General features: G+C 40.1%; 1 protein-coding gene across 1 annotated transcript in view; it reads left to right on the plus strand.

Annotated features, from left to right (window-relative positions):
- The first annotated feature begins 9,550 nt into the window (after positions 1 to 9,550).
- adamts10 (ADAM metallopeptidase with thrombospondin type 1 motif, 10) overlaps positions 9,551 to 13,361 on the plus strand; it is a 102,491-nt gene continuing 98,680 nt past the window's right edge. The window contains exon 1 of the mRNA XM_052093665.1: positions 9,551 to 9,704. The gene's annotated coding sequence lies outside the window, so the exon portion shown is untranslated. The remainder of the gene's footprint in view (positions 9,705 to 13,361) is intronic.

The following is a 13,361-nucleotide window of genomic DNA, read 5'->3' on the forward strand; positions in this document are numbered from 1 at the left end:
AGACCCTGAGAAAGCCACACACACACTTTTCTTAAACCACCATAGGCCACAGCAAAGACACATGGGGACAGTGTATAATGAGGGAAGAGGTGAAACTGTACAAACATTTACCCCCAAAAAAATTCTGTCACTATTTTCTCGCCATCTTGTTATTCAAAACATGCAGTACATTCTTTCTTCAGGGGAACACATAAGGAGATGTGTGTGAAGGCAATGAAAGTCAGGTCAAGTCAAGTGGTTTTTATTGTCGTTCAACCATATACAGTTAGTACAGTACACAGTGAAACGAGACAACGTTCCTCCAGGACCATGGTGCTACATAAAAACATCATAGGACAAACACAGAACCACATGAGACTACACAGACTAAATAACATGCCTATATAAAGTGCACATGCAAACATGTGCAAAAAGTACGGGACAGTACAATAAATTACTAAAAATGAATAGGACAATGGGCACAGTGAGAGACAGTACACAGTAGTGCAAAAAGAAGACAGTTTCTAAAAATGCCAAATGTAAACATAACATACTATGAGATAGTGTTCTATGCACATAGCAGTTATTGAGGTAGCAGCCAGGTATAAAGTGACAATAATTAAAGTGCAACTGAGGACACGTGTGTGTGTGTCCGTCCAGTCTCTGAGTATTGAGGAGTCTGATGGCTTGGGGGAAGAATCTGTTACACAGTCTGGCCGTAAGGGCCCGAATGCTTCGGTACAGGAGGGTGAAGAGTTTGTGTGAGGGATGTGTGGGGTCATCCACAATCCTGGTTGCTTTGTGGATGCAGCGTTTTTTGTAAATGTCTATGATGGAGACCCTGATGATCTTCTTAGCTGTCCTCACTATCCTCTGCAGGGCTTTGCGGTCCGAAACGGTGCAAGTCCCAAACCAGGCAGTGATGCAGCTGCTCAGGATGCTCTCAATAGTCCCTCTATAGAATGTAGTGAGGATGGGGGGTGGGAAATATGCTTTCCTCAGCCTTCGAAGAAAGTAGAGATGCTGCTGGGCTTTCTTGGTAATAGAGCTGGTGTTGAGGGACCAGGTGAGGTTCTCTGCCAGGTGAACACCAAGGAATTTGGTGCTCTTGAAAATCCACAGAGGAGCCGTCAATGTTCAGGGGAGAGTGGTCACTCTGTGCTCTCCTAAAGTCAACAACCATTCAGAGACAGGTTATTGGCTCTACACCAGTCCGTTAGATGCTGCACCTCCTCTCTGTATGCTGACTCGTCGTTCTTGCTGATGAGACCCACCACGGTCGTGTCATCGGTGAATGATGTGGTTCGAGCTGTGCATTGCAGCACAGTTGTGAGTCAGCAGAGTGAACAGCAGTGGATTGAGCACACAGCCCTGGGGGGCCCCAGTGCTCAGTGTGGTGGTGGTGGAGATGCTGTTCCCGATCTGGACTGACTGAGGTCTCCCAGTCAGGAAGTCCACGATCCAGTTGCAGAGGGAGTTGTCCAGGCCCAGCAGGTGAAGGGTGACTGAGGTCTTTTCTGCCAGACATCTCCTTTTGTGTTCTACAGAAGTAAGAATGTCACACAGGTTTTGGAACAACATGTAAATGGTGACAGAATAATAATATTGGAATAAAGTATGTCATATGGGTTTACAATAAGGTGATGGTAAATGGTGACAGAATTTTTTTATTTTTTGGTGAACTATTACTTTAATCTTACAAAGAAAAGTGACATTTAATTGTCTTTGAAATGCTAAAAATATCTGAGAGAACACATCTGTATCAGGGCACTGAGGCATACACATATATATAAGCATATGTTGGGTTGCTACATTTTTAGAGAAGATGAATTTAAAGCTAAGAATCTTAAATTGACTCAGTTCACTTGATTAAGTAACCAATTAACCAATAATAGATTCATTGCCCTACTGTCCATGTCCATGTTGGTCGGAAAATCTGAACAGAAGAATCCAAACTACGTTGCTTTATGATGCCTAAATAATCACAGAGTTTATGTCCAACAACTCAACTTCCTTGAATGGAAATACACTTTTTCAAACAGGCAAAGTACAATGGAAACTAAAACTTTCTTTTTCCTATACGTAAAAGACTATTTGACCCTTGCTCTTTTCTAGACTGCTTGGTTTGTTGTGATTATTTCTCATTTTCTAGTCCAACTTTTCTTGATTTTTTGCCCATATTTAGACGATCTTAGGGGACCACTAAAAAAATCATGGACATTTGGACAGTGAAAAAGTCTGGATTCATGCCACTGAACTCAGAGCAGTTGTTGTTCAGTGCTCTACATAGTGATTTGTGGTAAAATAATTTACACTAGTCAACTTCAATTTTAAGTATACTGAACTAATATGAAGTATTACCTATGTTGTGCTTTGACATGAGTATGCTGAATTATTTAAATAATTTGACGATATATTTAAAAAAAAATATATATAAATCTTTACTCTCATGATCAATTTAGATTATGAATTGTGGTCTAACTTGTAAACTGCAATTTTACATTAGGTTGAAAGCAATTTACAACATCTGTAATGAAGCTTTGCAGATCTTTAGCACCTGTTCAGCTGCTCAATAAATATTTAAACTTCTTTTCTAAAGCCACAGATAAATTCAATGTGCTGCAGTGTGGCGAGAGTGATGAGGCACATGGTCTAAATTAATTTTATGTACATTTTATATGAACTAGCATAAGGAACTTATAGATTTTGAACTGACCAGCTGAACACATATACTGTTGAAAAATCTTTTTAAGTTTAAATACACTTTAGCCAAATACATTTAAACTCAGTTTTTCACAATTCCTGACATTTAATTGTAGAAAACATTCCGGTCAGTTAGTATCACTTCTTTTATTTTAAGAATGTGAAATGTCAAAATAATAGAGCGAATGATTTATTTCAGCTTTTATTTCTTTCATTACATTCCCAGTTGGTCAGGAGTTTACATACACTTTGTTAGTATTTAGTAGAATTTCCTTTAAATTGTTTAACTTGGGTAAAACATTTTGGGAAGCCTTCCACAAGATTCTCAGAATAAGTTGCTGGAATGTTGGCCCATTCCTCCAGACAGAACTGTTGTTACTGAGTCAGGTTTGTAGGCTTCCTTGCACGCACATGCTTTTTCAGTTCTTCCTACAAATTTTCTATTGGATTGAGGTCAGGGCTTTGTGATGTCCACTCCAATATCTTGACTTTGTTGTCCTTAAGACATTTTTTCACAACGTTGGAAGTATGGTTGGTGTCATTGTCCATTTGGAAGACCCATTTGTGACCAAGATTTAATTTCCTGGCTGATGAGATTTTGCTTTAATACATCCACATTATTTTCCTTCTCCATGATGCCGTCTATTTTGTGAAGTGCACCAGTCCCTCCAGCAGCAAAGCACCCCCACAGCATGATTCTGCCACCCCCATGCTTCATGGTTGGGATGGTGTTCTTCAGCTTGAAAGCTTCACCCTTTTTCCCTCCAAACATATTGATGGTCATTATGGCCAATTTTTTATTTTTTTTTCATCAAACCAGAGGAAATTTCTCCACAAAGTAAGATCGTTATCCCCATGTGCACTTGCAAAATGTAGTCTGGGTTTTTATTGTGGTTTTGGAGCATTGGCTTCTTCCTTGCTGAGTGTGTGATACAGATACTTGTCTACCTATTTGTTCCAGCATCTTCACAAGGTCCTTTGCTGTTGTTCTGGGATTGATTTTCACTTTTCGCACCAAACTATGTTCATCTCTAGGAGACAAAATGTGTCTCCTTCCTGAGCGATATGATGGCTGCATGGTCCCATGGTGTTTATACTTGGGTACTATTGTTTGTATAAATGAACGTGGTACCTTTAGGCATTTGTAAATTGCTCCCAAAGATGAAACAGACTTGTGGATGTCCACCATTTTTTCTGAGGTCTTGGCTGATTTCTTTTTATTTTCCCATGATGTCAAGCATATCAGAATGATATCAGCAATATCAGAAGCTAATTAGCTAATTGTCTAAAGGCTTGACATCATTTTCTGGAATTTTCCAAGCTGCTTAAAAGCACTGTTAACTTAGTGTATGTAAACTTCTGACCCACTGGAATTGTAATATAGTCAATTAAAAGTGAAACAATCTTATCTGTAAACAATTGTCATTTCAATCACAAACTAGATGTCCTAAACGACTTGCCAAAACTATAATTTGCTAATATGAAATCTGTGGAGTGTTAAAAAATGGGTTTTAATTACTTCTACCTTCAACTGTATATACAGTATATATATATATATATATATATATATATATATATATATAGTTATATATACAATCTTCATAACATTTCCTGAGATGAAGTGCATGGCCAGAAAACTTGCATCCAAACTGTCTTTCATGAACTCATTCAATAATTTGTAATAATAATAATAATAATTCCAACTGGGTAAAAAAAAACTTTCTACAATGACCAAATCCAAAAAACATTTGATTAAGAAACAGTTGTGGACTTCACAATTAAAACTAAGATAAGTTTAAAAATATTACAAACTTGTCAAGAATCTGCTTTAAAACACATTAAATCTGCTTAGGTAGCACTCATGAAAATTTCATAACACACATACATGTATGCCAGCAGGATGTTACAAATTAGAATGATATCTACAGTCTTAATTTAATGTAATAATTATCTGTCTGAGTGGTATTTGACCTCTGTTGAACCTACATTAGCAGCCAGAATAATCTTATTAAACACTCACCATGGCCTGTAGATGAAATCCAGAGAGAGAGGGAAAGAAAGAGAGAGAGAGAGAGAGAGAGAGAGAGAGAGAGAGAGAGAGAGAGAGAGAGAGAGAGAGAGAGAGAGAGAGAGAGAGAGAGAGAGAGAGAGAGAGAGAGAATAGAAAAGACACAGCACGGATGAACGGATGAAGGAAAGTTATAACAAATGTATTTAGTCTGCTGGAGTGATGAAGCTCTGATCTGGCTTGCACGCTAGACGTCTTCTACACTTGGCAAGTTTTAGTATCTGTCTATGTGTGTGTGTGTGTGTGTGAGCTTGAGAGAAAACATGTGTGTCTGTGTTTCTGTGCGCACACAGGTGAACTGTGTGGACTGTTAGAATCAGTCAAATTTGCATTCCCTTTAGTCTCCTCAGAAACTTTAACTCACTTTCTCAACCAAGTCTGATATGCTGCCTTGGGATGTGACTGTCTCAAAAAGCACTGCTCAGTAAAAAGAAATATGTTCCTACATTTTTTTTTTTATTTAATGCTCCCATATTATGGAGTTATATTTGTGCCACAATTCTGGAAGCGCAAGATTGTATTAGCGCACATGTAAAACAGTTTAGGATGGGCAAGGAGGAGGCGAGAACCGGCTTGTCAATATAAATAATAATTTAATGAAAACTCAAAAACACATAAACAAACACACATGACGGACATGTCCGTAATTCTCTCTCTCTCGAACAATCGTCACCGGCCGCCTTTATCCCTCGCCCGCCTCATCAGGCCGATTGGGGACCGGCGCGCGATATTCCGACCCGGCCCCACCCCCCTCCGCTCCACATTCCTCCTGGCGTTATCTCAGGCCGGGGTGCCACCAGCATGACGTACACCCCCCTATCCCTGGGGTGGGGTGTATCTCGCGTCCCGCGTGGTCATCCCCGCCTTCCTCGCCCTGGGAGGAGACAGGAGGGGAAAAACAACAACAAAATAGGCGAGGGAAAAGGCCAACACGGTGCGAAAGGGAGAGAGAGAGGAGAGAGAGAAAAAGCTCACTCACCGGTTCTCTGATGTACCGTCGCGTGGTCCTCGAACACTCCTCCACACTCAGGCGGACGACAGCCGCTCCAACCCCTGGCGAACCGGAGTGAAACCTTCGACCCCCAGCGGGCAGAGCGTGCCTCCGCTTTCCTGGCAGCAAATGGGGACACTCCTCCGCCCCTGGCAGCGGCCCTACCGCTCCGGGCGGTCGGAGAGTTTCTTCCCTCCTCCCCTCGCGGACGGTGGTCTCCCTCGACCCCTCCGCGTCTCTGGGGACGGCAGGGCACTCCTCCGCCCCCAGCAGCGGCTCCCTCGCTCCAGGCAGTCGGGGTATCCCGTCCCCACTTGCCCCGCGGACGACGGCCGTTCCCCGCATCCGGGCGGTCGGGCTACTCCGTCACCCGGCAGATGGCAGCGGCGCTCCCCAGGGTGGACACAGTGTCGAGGACTCTGCGACGGGCATCCCTCCTCCTTCCCGGGTTTCGGCACCAATGTAAAACAGTTAAAGGATGGGCAAGGAGGAGGCGAGAACCGGCTTGTCAATATAAATAATAATTTAATGAAAACTCAAAAACACATAAACAAGCACACATGACGGACATGTCCGTAATTCTCTCTCTCTCGAACAATCGTCACCGGCCGCCATTATCCCTCGCGCGCCTCATCAGGCCGATTGGGGACCGGGCGCGCGATATTCCGACCCGGCCCCGCCCCCCTCCGCTCCACAGCACACAAAAATGTCTTCGCACTCAAGATGATATTTTGAGCGAGGAAGATATTTTGAGTGCACACACACAGACACACACACAAAAATCTGTGCGTGCAAGAGGATATTTTAAGTGCACAAAATCAATATCTTGCTCGAATTAAGTTTAATTTAATGTGAATTTGCAGAGAATTCTGACATTTGTTTCACTTTGTTTTTGCATGTGCTCACTCCTCATACCCACACTGTGTGCACTCATTGCAGGGATGTAGGAACAATCTGAAAATGGGGACACACACACCTTCTAAATCTCATCAGCCTCTCTTCAAAATACAACATTTTTAAAGAATGTTAGATTTTTTTTTTATATTTGTATGTTTTTAAGAATATGTAATATCATTTGAAAGAAAGCATATCAGCTGAACTTTTAAGAAACATCAGCAATTTTATGATAGAACTTTAATAATTACGGGACAAATGTAGTTATTTTTAAAAAAGTGGGGAACATGTCGCCCTCAGTTATAATGGTTCCTATGCCCCTGATTCATATTCAGAGCCTGTTTGAAGGGGAAGCCTACAAATTTAGCATAAAATAGGATAATGCGGCAGTCCCATAGACATTCTATGGGTGGTACACTGGAGAAGAGACAAGAGGCCATTCATTTTGAATGGTTGTCTATGGAGGATATGCTTTAGTGTGCTGAACAAACTGCTTTTGTGAGAAAACAGCTCATCAATTAATTAATTGACCACCTGTCTGCCAATCTTCAACATGCTAAACAATCCTTTTGGAGTGGATTATGTGTGGAGTTTACTACGATAAAATAGCTTTTTTATAAGAGGAGTCACGGATGATTTTGCGACAGTCAGTTTACGGCTCTCCCCATTCATTTGTATGGTATTTGCAAACAGTGACTTACTGTCGTAACATGTTAGTTGACCATTATGCTCACTCCTACTGTAAAAAGGCAGAGGTTGTTATCTCAGTATAGAAGATCTCTGTCATAGCGTTGACTCAGGGTCACAGTGTTACAGTGTGCCAGAATTTCAGCCAATCAGAGCTGAGGGGGTACATTTTGATTGGCTGGCTAGATCACCAATCATACTGCAAATCAGAACAGGAGGAAGTGAAGAAGGGAATAGTCTCTTTTCAAGAAAGAAAATGTGTAACACTATGACAACAAGTGAGTAGCTCTATTATTGACTTAACTGTTTTAATTTAACCTTTATTTTAATTTTTTAGTCTGTAAACTGCCAATAGGTTTTCTGGCTAGCTCTCTTAGTATGGTATATTATATTATATATAGCCCTATTAGTATATTATATAATTTTATATATAATTTTCCATGCACAAATTATCATTGTGTGCTTGTAGAATTGTGGCACAAATATAACTTCATAACCATTAAGGCATTTGAACAATATATTTGAAGAAATGCACATTAAAAACTTCTTCTGAAGACATAGCATCATATGAACCTGAAACATTGATCATGATCTATAACTGCAAAAAATTTAATGGCATCTATGCTAATATTATTCTATTTGTGACTCCTATCCCGAGGTCACCAGAACCGGCCAGATCCAGCTCCATTCCTGCTTGGGATTGGACTCCACTGCTAAGTGTCTCTTAAATGCAGCCGGTGCCAGCCAGACATCACTTCATTCTATTACGATGGACCTCAGCAGATGAACTGATTCCAACTCCAACCATAAGACATAGGATATTTCATACGCCATTGCCTGAACCTTGTACTTTGGATATACCTCACCGAAATGACTAGCTGGTTGAACCGACAAGCCAACTTCACTGATCTCTGCCTGGATCTCCTTTATACTGATGGACTACACTCTTATAATGGAATAAATAGACTATCAGTGAATTGTCAACAAAACCCTTCATCAGCCAACTAACAAAGGACAATTCATCTGTGCAAACTTCTGTACTTAATCCAGGATGAACTTCAAAGACATTAGTCTTTAACCTTAAATTCATACAAAATCTTTGTTTAAACACTGTCCCTTAACACTTACTTAGTTTACTCATTTTAAACCATGGCTTGTACTGCACATAAATAACTAATATTGGCAATATATTCATGATGTTAGCCAGAGGGGAACTGGCCCCACAGTGAGTCTGGTTTCTCCCAACGTTATTTTTCTCAATTAACCAACATCTTATGGAGTTTTGTGTTCCTTGCCACAGTTTCCTTCAGCATGCTCACTGGGTTTCTAAATACAATTATTATTTTATTACTTATTTTTATACACATTTCAAAATCATACTACACAGTGATGACTCTAAGACTGAATAGATATTACGGTTTCATTTTCTGTTAAAGCATGATTTTCTGTAAAGCTGCTTTGAAAAGATGTGTGTTATGAAAGGTGCTATACAAATAACTTGATTTTATTAGCCAATACAACACATATATAATACTACTCAAATAAATATGTTCTGCACACTTGATCAGACAACATCAAAGACATTTAGATATATGCTTAATTATGTCCAGTTCAGATCTTTATTTCAAGTCTGTTCTTCATTTATGTGTTAAGGTAAAGGAATCACGTTTTCCTCTACTCTCAAGGCTGTTGACGACAGAGCATCTGGTATCCGGCTTCGTTTTGGGGTGAGGAGGTGGGGGGTATCCGATATCCATCAGGTGATCGAGGCTACCCCCTCTGAGGGGCCCTTAACACGAGCTCATCAAAGCGAATGTAATAGTGCGACGCACAGTGCTCGATTGTTCTTTGCGGTGGCTCCTCCCTGCGTTCAGCGTCTGTTGTTGCTGGTCGAACTTCCTGTGAGCTGCTTGTGCAGAGAGCAGTAGCATGAGATGAATCGGTTCTCTCGGAAGGTTCGTTTCAAATTAACCGGTTTAAAAAAAGGGATTCGCTCTGAAATGTTGGCAGATGTCCCCGCGTAGGATGTATGTTACATAACATTAAAACAGACAATTTTTCGATTACCTTATATGAATTGCGCCAAATGTTGCATTGTTCTTGCTGCCAAAGTCGAGTGATGGCCAAACGCTGTAAGAATCGGTTCGATCGAATCATTAAAAAGAACCAGTTCAAAAGAACACCGCGCAAGCAGAACTTAGATCATCTCTTCAGCAGTTAGACTGAAGGCAGCAAGGAAGTCACGCAACATCAGAGCACAGTATACCGGCTCATCTTAGTATGTGGCAGCTTAACTAACCGGTGTCGAAGTAGGCGACAGACCGGACGGAGGTCGAAAATTCTTAGGGGTCGCCAGACTGCCCATACCTGGACGTCGGTGAGGTAGTTTCCGAAAAACTTTGTACTTCACACTTGTATTATTTTAAAATATGCAAATGAATGCAATGCAATAGTGAATGTCAGTCATTCCAATTTCTAATGTAAACTTTCCAAAGTTCATTGCAGGGATAAGCATGCATGTCTAAATATTTACGTCCAGCATAAAGCATCTAAAACGGTGGAGGTCGCAGCGCTGTCAGACCTGCTGGTAATCACTTTAGCAGAAAAAATAAATATCTCTCTTTGTTTTGGGGGTTCAGGATCGATTGGTTTGTCCGCGGGGAGCCTATAAGGAAGGCTTTCAGTTGCTTAGGACACTTTATAAATGATATACTGTTGTAATATTGCCACATCTGTGATAATAGCTCTAATAGAAAAGGAATAGCCGATGACTGGTAGACCAAAAAAAAAAAAATTCCTGAGCAATCGTCTCCCCCAATGAATGCATAATAATGAAGCATTTGACTTTTCAAGGCATGGTGTGGACGTTTAAAAGTTGGATAACTTATGTAGGTTTAATGCGTAAATTGGCGATGAGGATTCGCAGGAGACCTGTTCCCTGTCAGGTAGAGCGAGCTCGTCTCCTGGCGCGACTCCACGCCTGTCCGTGCGCGTCTTGATGGAGAGAGTTTGGCGAGCTTTGGGAAGCTGCTGGAAACAACGAGTCCGACAATTGTTATCATAGCCTTTGCAATATTTATACTTAAATATCAAACTTTTCCTTATACCTACTCTGATATTTCCATCGTAGCCTATCATGGAGTTTGGACATAGGCCTACTACATTTTGTCAAATTTGGTTGAAGTTTGTCATTTAGGATGGTTAGGCTACTACCAGATCATCATGATTTTTATTAAGATATTGAATAATTTTATTCCAAGCCAACCTGTGGTTAATGACTTTTAAGGATTGTTCCAAGGTTTGCACGGTCATGGAAAATCTTGAAATATTCGAGTATTTTTTAAATAGGCTAGCTGATTTCCAGGTCTTGAAATGTCATGGAAATTAATAGGATAGCAATAAGTCACAGAGAGGTCATGAAAATGAGTATAAACGTGTCTTGTTATGCTCAACTTCAACATATTTTAATTTGGCTATAAATGTATTTTCGGAAGTGAAGAGTTTTTGTAAATTCTTATCCAAAAATTATGTAGAAGTAATGCACTGTAAACCCTAAAGTTGCTTTACTTGAGATATCAAGTTGTTTTAATGGTGCATTCAGTATATATTTCCTTAATAAAAAAAGTTTAACTCCTAAAGACATGAATTGCAATTTTGAAATATATGTAGGAAATCATAACCCTGCACATTAAAATGAAAACTGCAGTCATATCAGTATGCATACCAGTACATACCAGTATCATATGACTGGAGTCTTCTTTTGAATGTTTTTAAGCTGTTTTATTCTACATGGAGAGGGTCCGCATGGGGGCTGCCATGTCAGAATCACATGAATACCCACAATGCTTTGCAATTGAATTATTTCATTATGTTTCCTCAGTCTAGTCCCATTTGGTTAAATTGGACCCTATTGACTCTACATACTGTGCATATGCAGATAAAGTGCACAAGTACAAATGTATTGAAAGACTGACCTAGAATCATTTATGCTCTTTATGTGAGCTTTTCTATTGTGTAATTGAATAAATAAAAATTCTTATCAACAGTAGAAACAACAATATTTAAATAGCAAAATTGAGTTAAGTCTACTTACCTCAACTTATAACTTGTAAGTTCATTCTGTATGAACACCAAGTTAATTGAACTTAATTACATATGTTTGGGAGATGCCATTACTCCTTTCAATTGAGGAAAGAAGTTTACTCAGTCAAGAGTGTAGAGTCAACAAATTAGAGTTTTCAGTGTGGCAATTTATTTCCCAAAAGATTTGGTAAACCTGTTGCTCCTCAGGAGAAACCATTGTTCAAAATGCTTTGCTCTAAAACAAACAATGGTTGAATATATGGGCCAAAAATATAATCCTGTAACTCTCAAATTCACATGTCACCCTTCCTAGATCAACAATCTCAGCCTAGATCTTTATCCACTATTCTGTCACCCTCTACTGGTAGACTGTATGGCTCTCACTTGAATGAAGAATACTGAAAATGCTCATTGTGTACATCTTAGATTTAAATATCATATAAATTAAACTAACTGTTATCTTTAAAAAACAAACCAAAAACAGATATAGGGCAAGTGAAGTGCAGTAGAATCTGGCTGGTTCAGAGGTGTGTGTTTTGAGAGATTTGAGAGCCACAGCCAGTCATGAGTAACTCTCACATTATGGTCTCTGTTGTCTGATTCAGAGTTCATTAACGGTCGTTACATAAGTCACTTCTGCTGACCGTGTATAACTAATTGTAATCTCAATTCCCTTGTTTGTGCTCTCTCTCTTTTTGTTTGTTTATTTGAAACTGAGAGCAGAAAATCAGTTGAGATTTATGAAGACTGATACCAACTTTATGTTAATATCAGCTGTTTTTGACTTGCTGCTTGTATGTTATCCAAATGGATATGAAGAGAGAATGGCTAGTTACCAGAGAGGATTGCACTACTTGCAGCAGTGTGGAACGGGGAGAGAGTGCTTTCCAGCACACTGGATTAAAAAAAAAAACATGGCGCGAGTGAGAAAGAGAGTGTTCTCCACTGAAGAGAACCCTTTACATTCAGTCTGTCATATGGGTTTAATTACCAATGCCTTACTCCTGCCTGATGGCTCACTGACTTTGCTGGTGTAGTATGAAAGCACAAGCTGAGAGTCTCAGAGCACACACATTCTCATACCTTATGTGTACACTAACAGATTACAAGTCCCTTCCTGAATTGTGTCACATCCACTATATGTTGACACACCATCTGCAGCTCGCAGTTGCTACACAGTCTTGATTTGCCCCCATGAACAGCCAATTATGAACTTCAACTCCTCCAAGGCCACAGCTGAAATTTTTGGAGGAGATGTTGCACTACATGTTTGTGTCTTTCTGCGGGCTTTGCGCTCTTTCTCCTACGTGTGTGCCAGTGTTTTATCTCAAAACAGACAAGAGAAAAAATGTGCAAGGTTTTTTCCTCCCTCTTTGCTAATTTTCTGTTCTATTGCTCTAATATTATAATGTTATTATAGTTCCTTTTTGGGTCGCGCAAGCAGAGTAGTTCATGACATACAAATGAAGAACATGGGGGACCAAATCCTGGACCGTTCTGTGCCAAGATCAAGATTAGACAATGTTTTAATAAAAAACACTGATCTCGCTGTGAGTCTAAAAACTTTGCAATAAAACAAGTCTCTAACAAGAGGTAATTTAAGTAAAGAGGCTTTTGCCAAGCAGGAAATAACAGGAGCAAGCCTGGGGGCGTTGGAAGGGTGTGGAGATCACCGGGACTTGTGGTCCATCACTATTTCTTGGGGACAAAGACGCCTTAGTGTTTTAAGATTACTTGCTGCACTTAAGCTGTTTCAATGCAGCTCATAGGAAATGAGGGGAACTTAAAACCAGCAACAACCTGTTCTCCTCTGAGGCCACTTTTGGGTCTTGACCTATATGTTGGTGTTGCATTTTTCTTTTTAGGAAAAGGCACATAGTAGTATGTCAAGAAGCATAATGTTGCTTATTTTGAGGCAACCGATTTCTTGGATGAGTTTTGCAAAGTGGTTTCCAA

Source organism: Xyrauchen texanus, chromosome 27, assembly GCF_025860055.1.
Source record: "Xyrauchen texanus isolate HMW12.3.18 chromosome 27, RBS_HiC_50CHRs, whole genome shotgun sequence".
In the NCBI taxonomy this organism is placed as follows: domain Eukaryota; kingdom Metazoa; phylum Chordata; class Actinopteri; order Cypriniformes; family Catostomidae; genus Xyrauchen; species Xyrauchen texanus.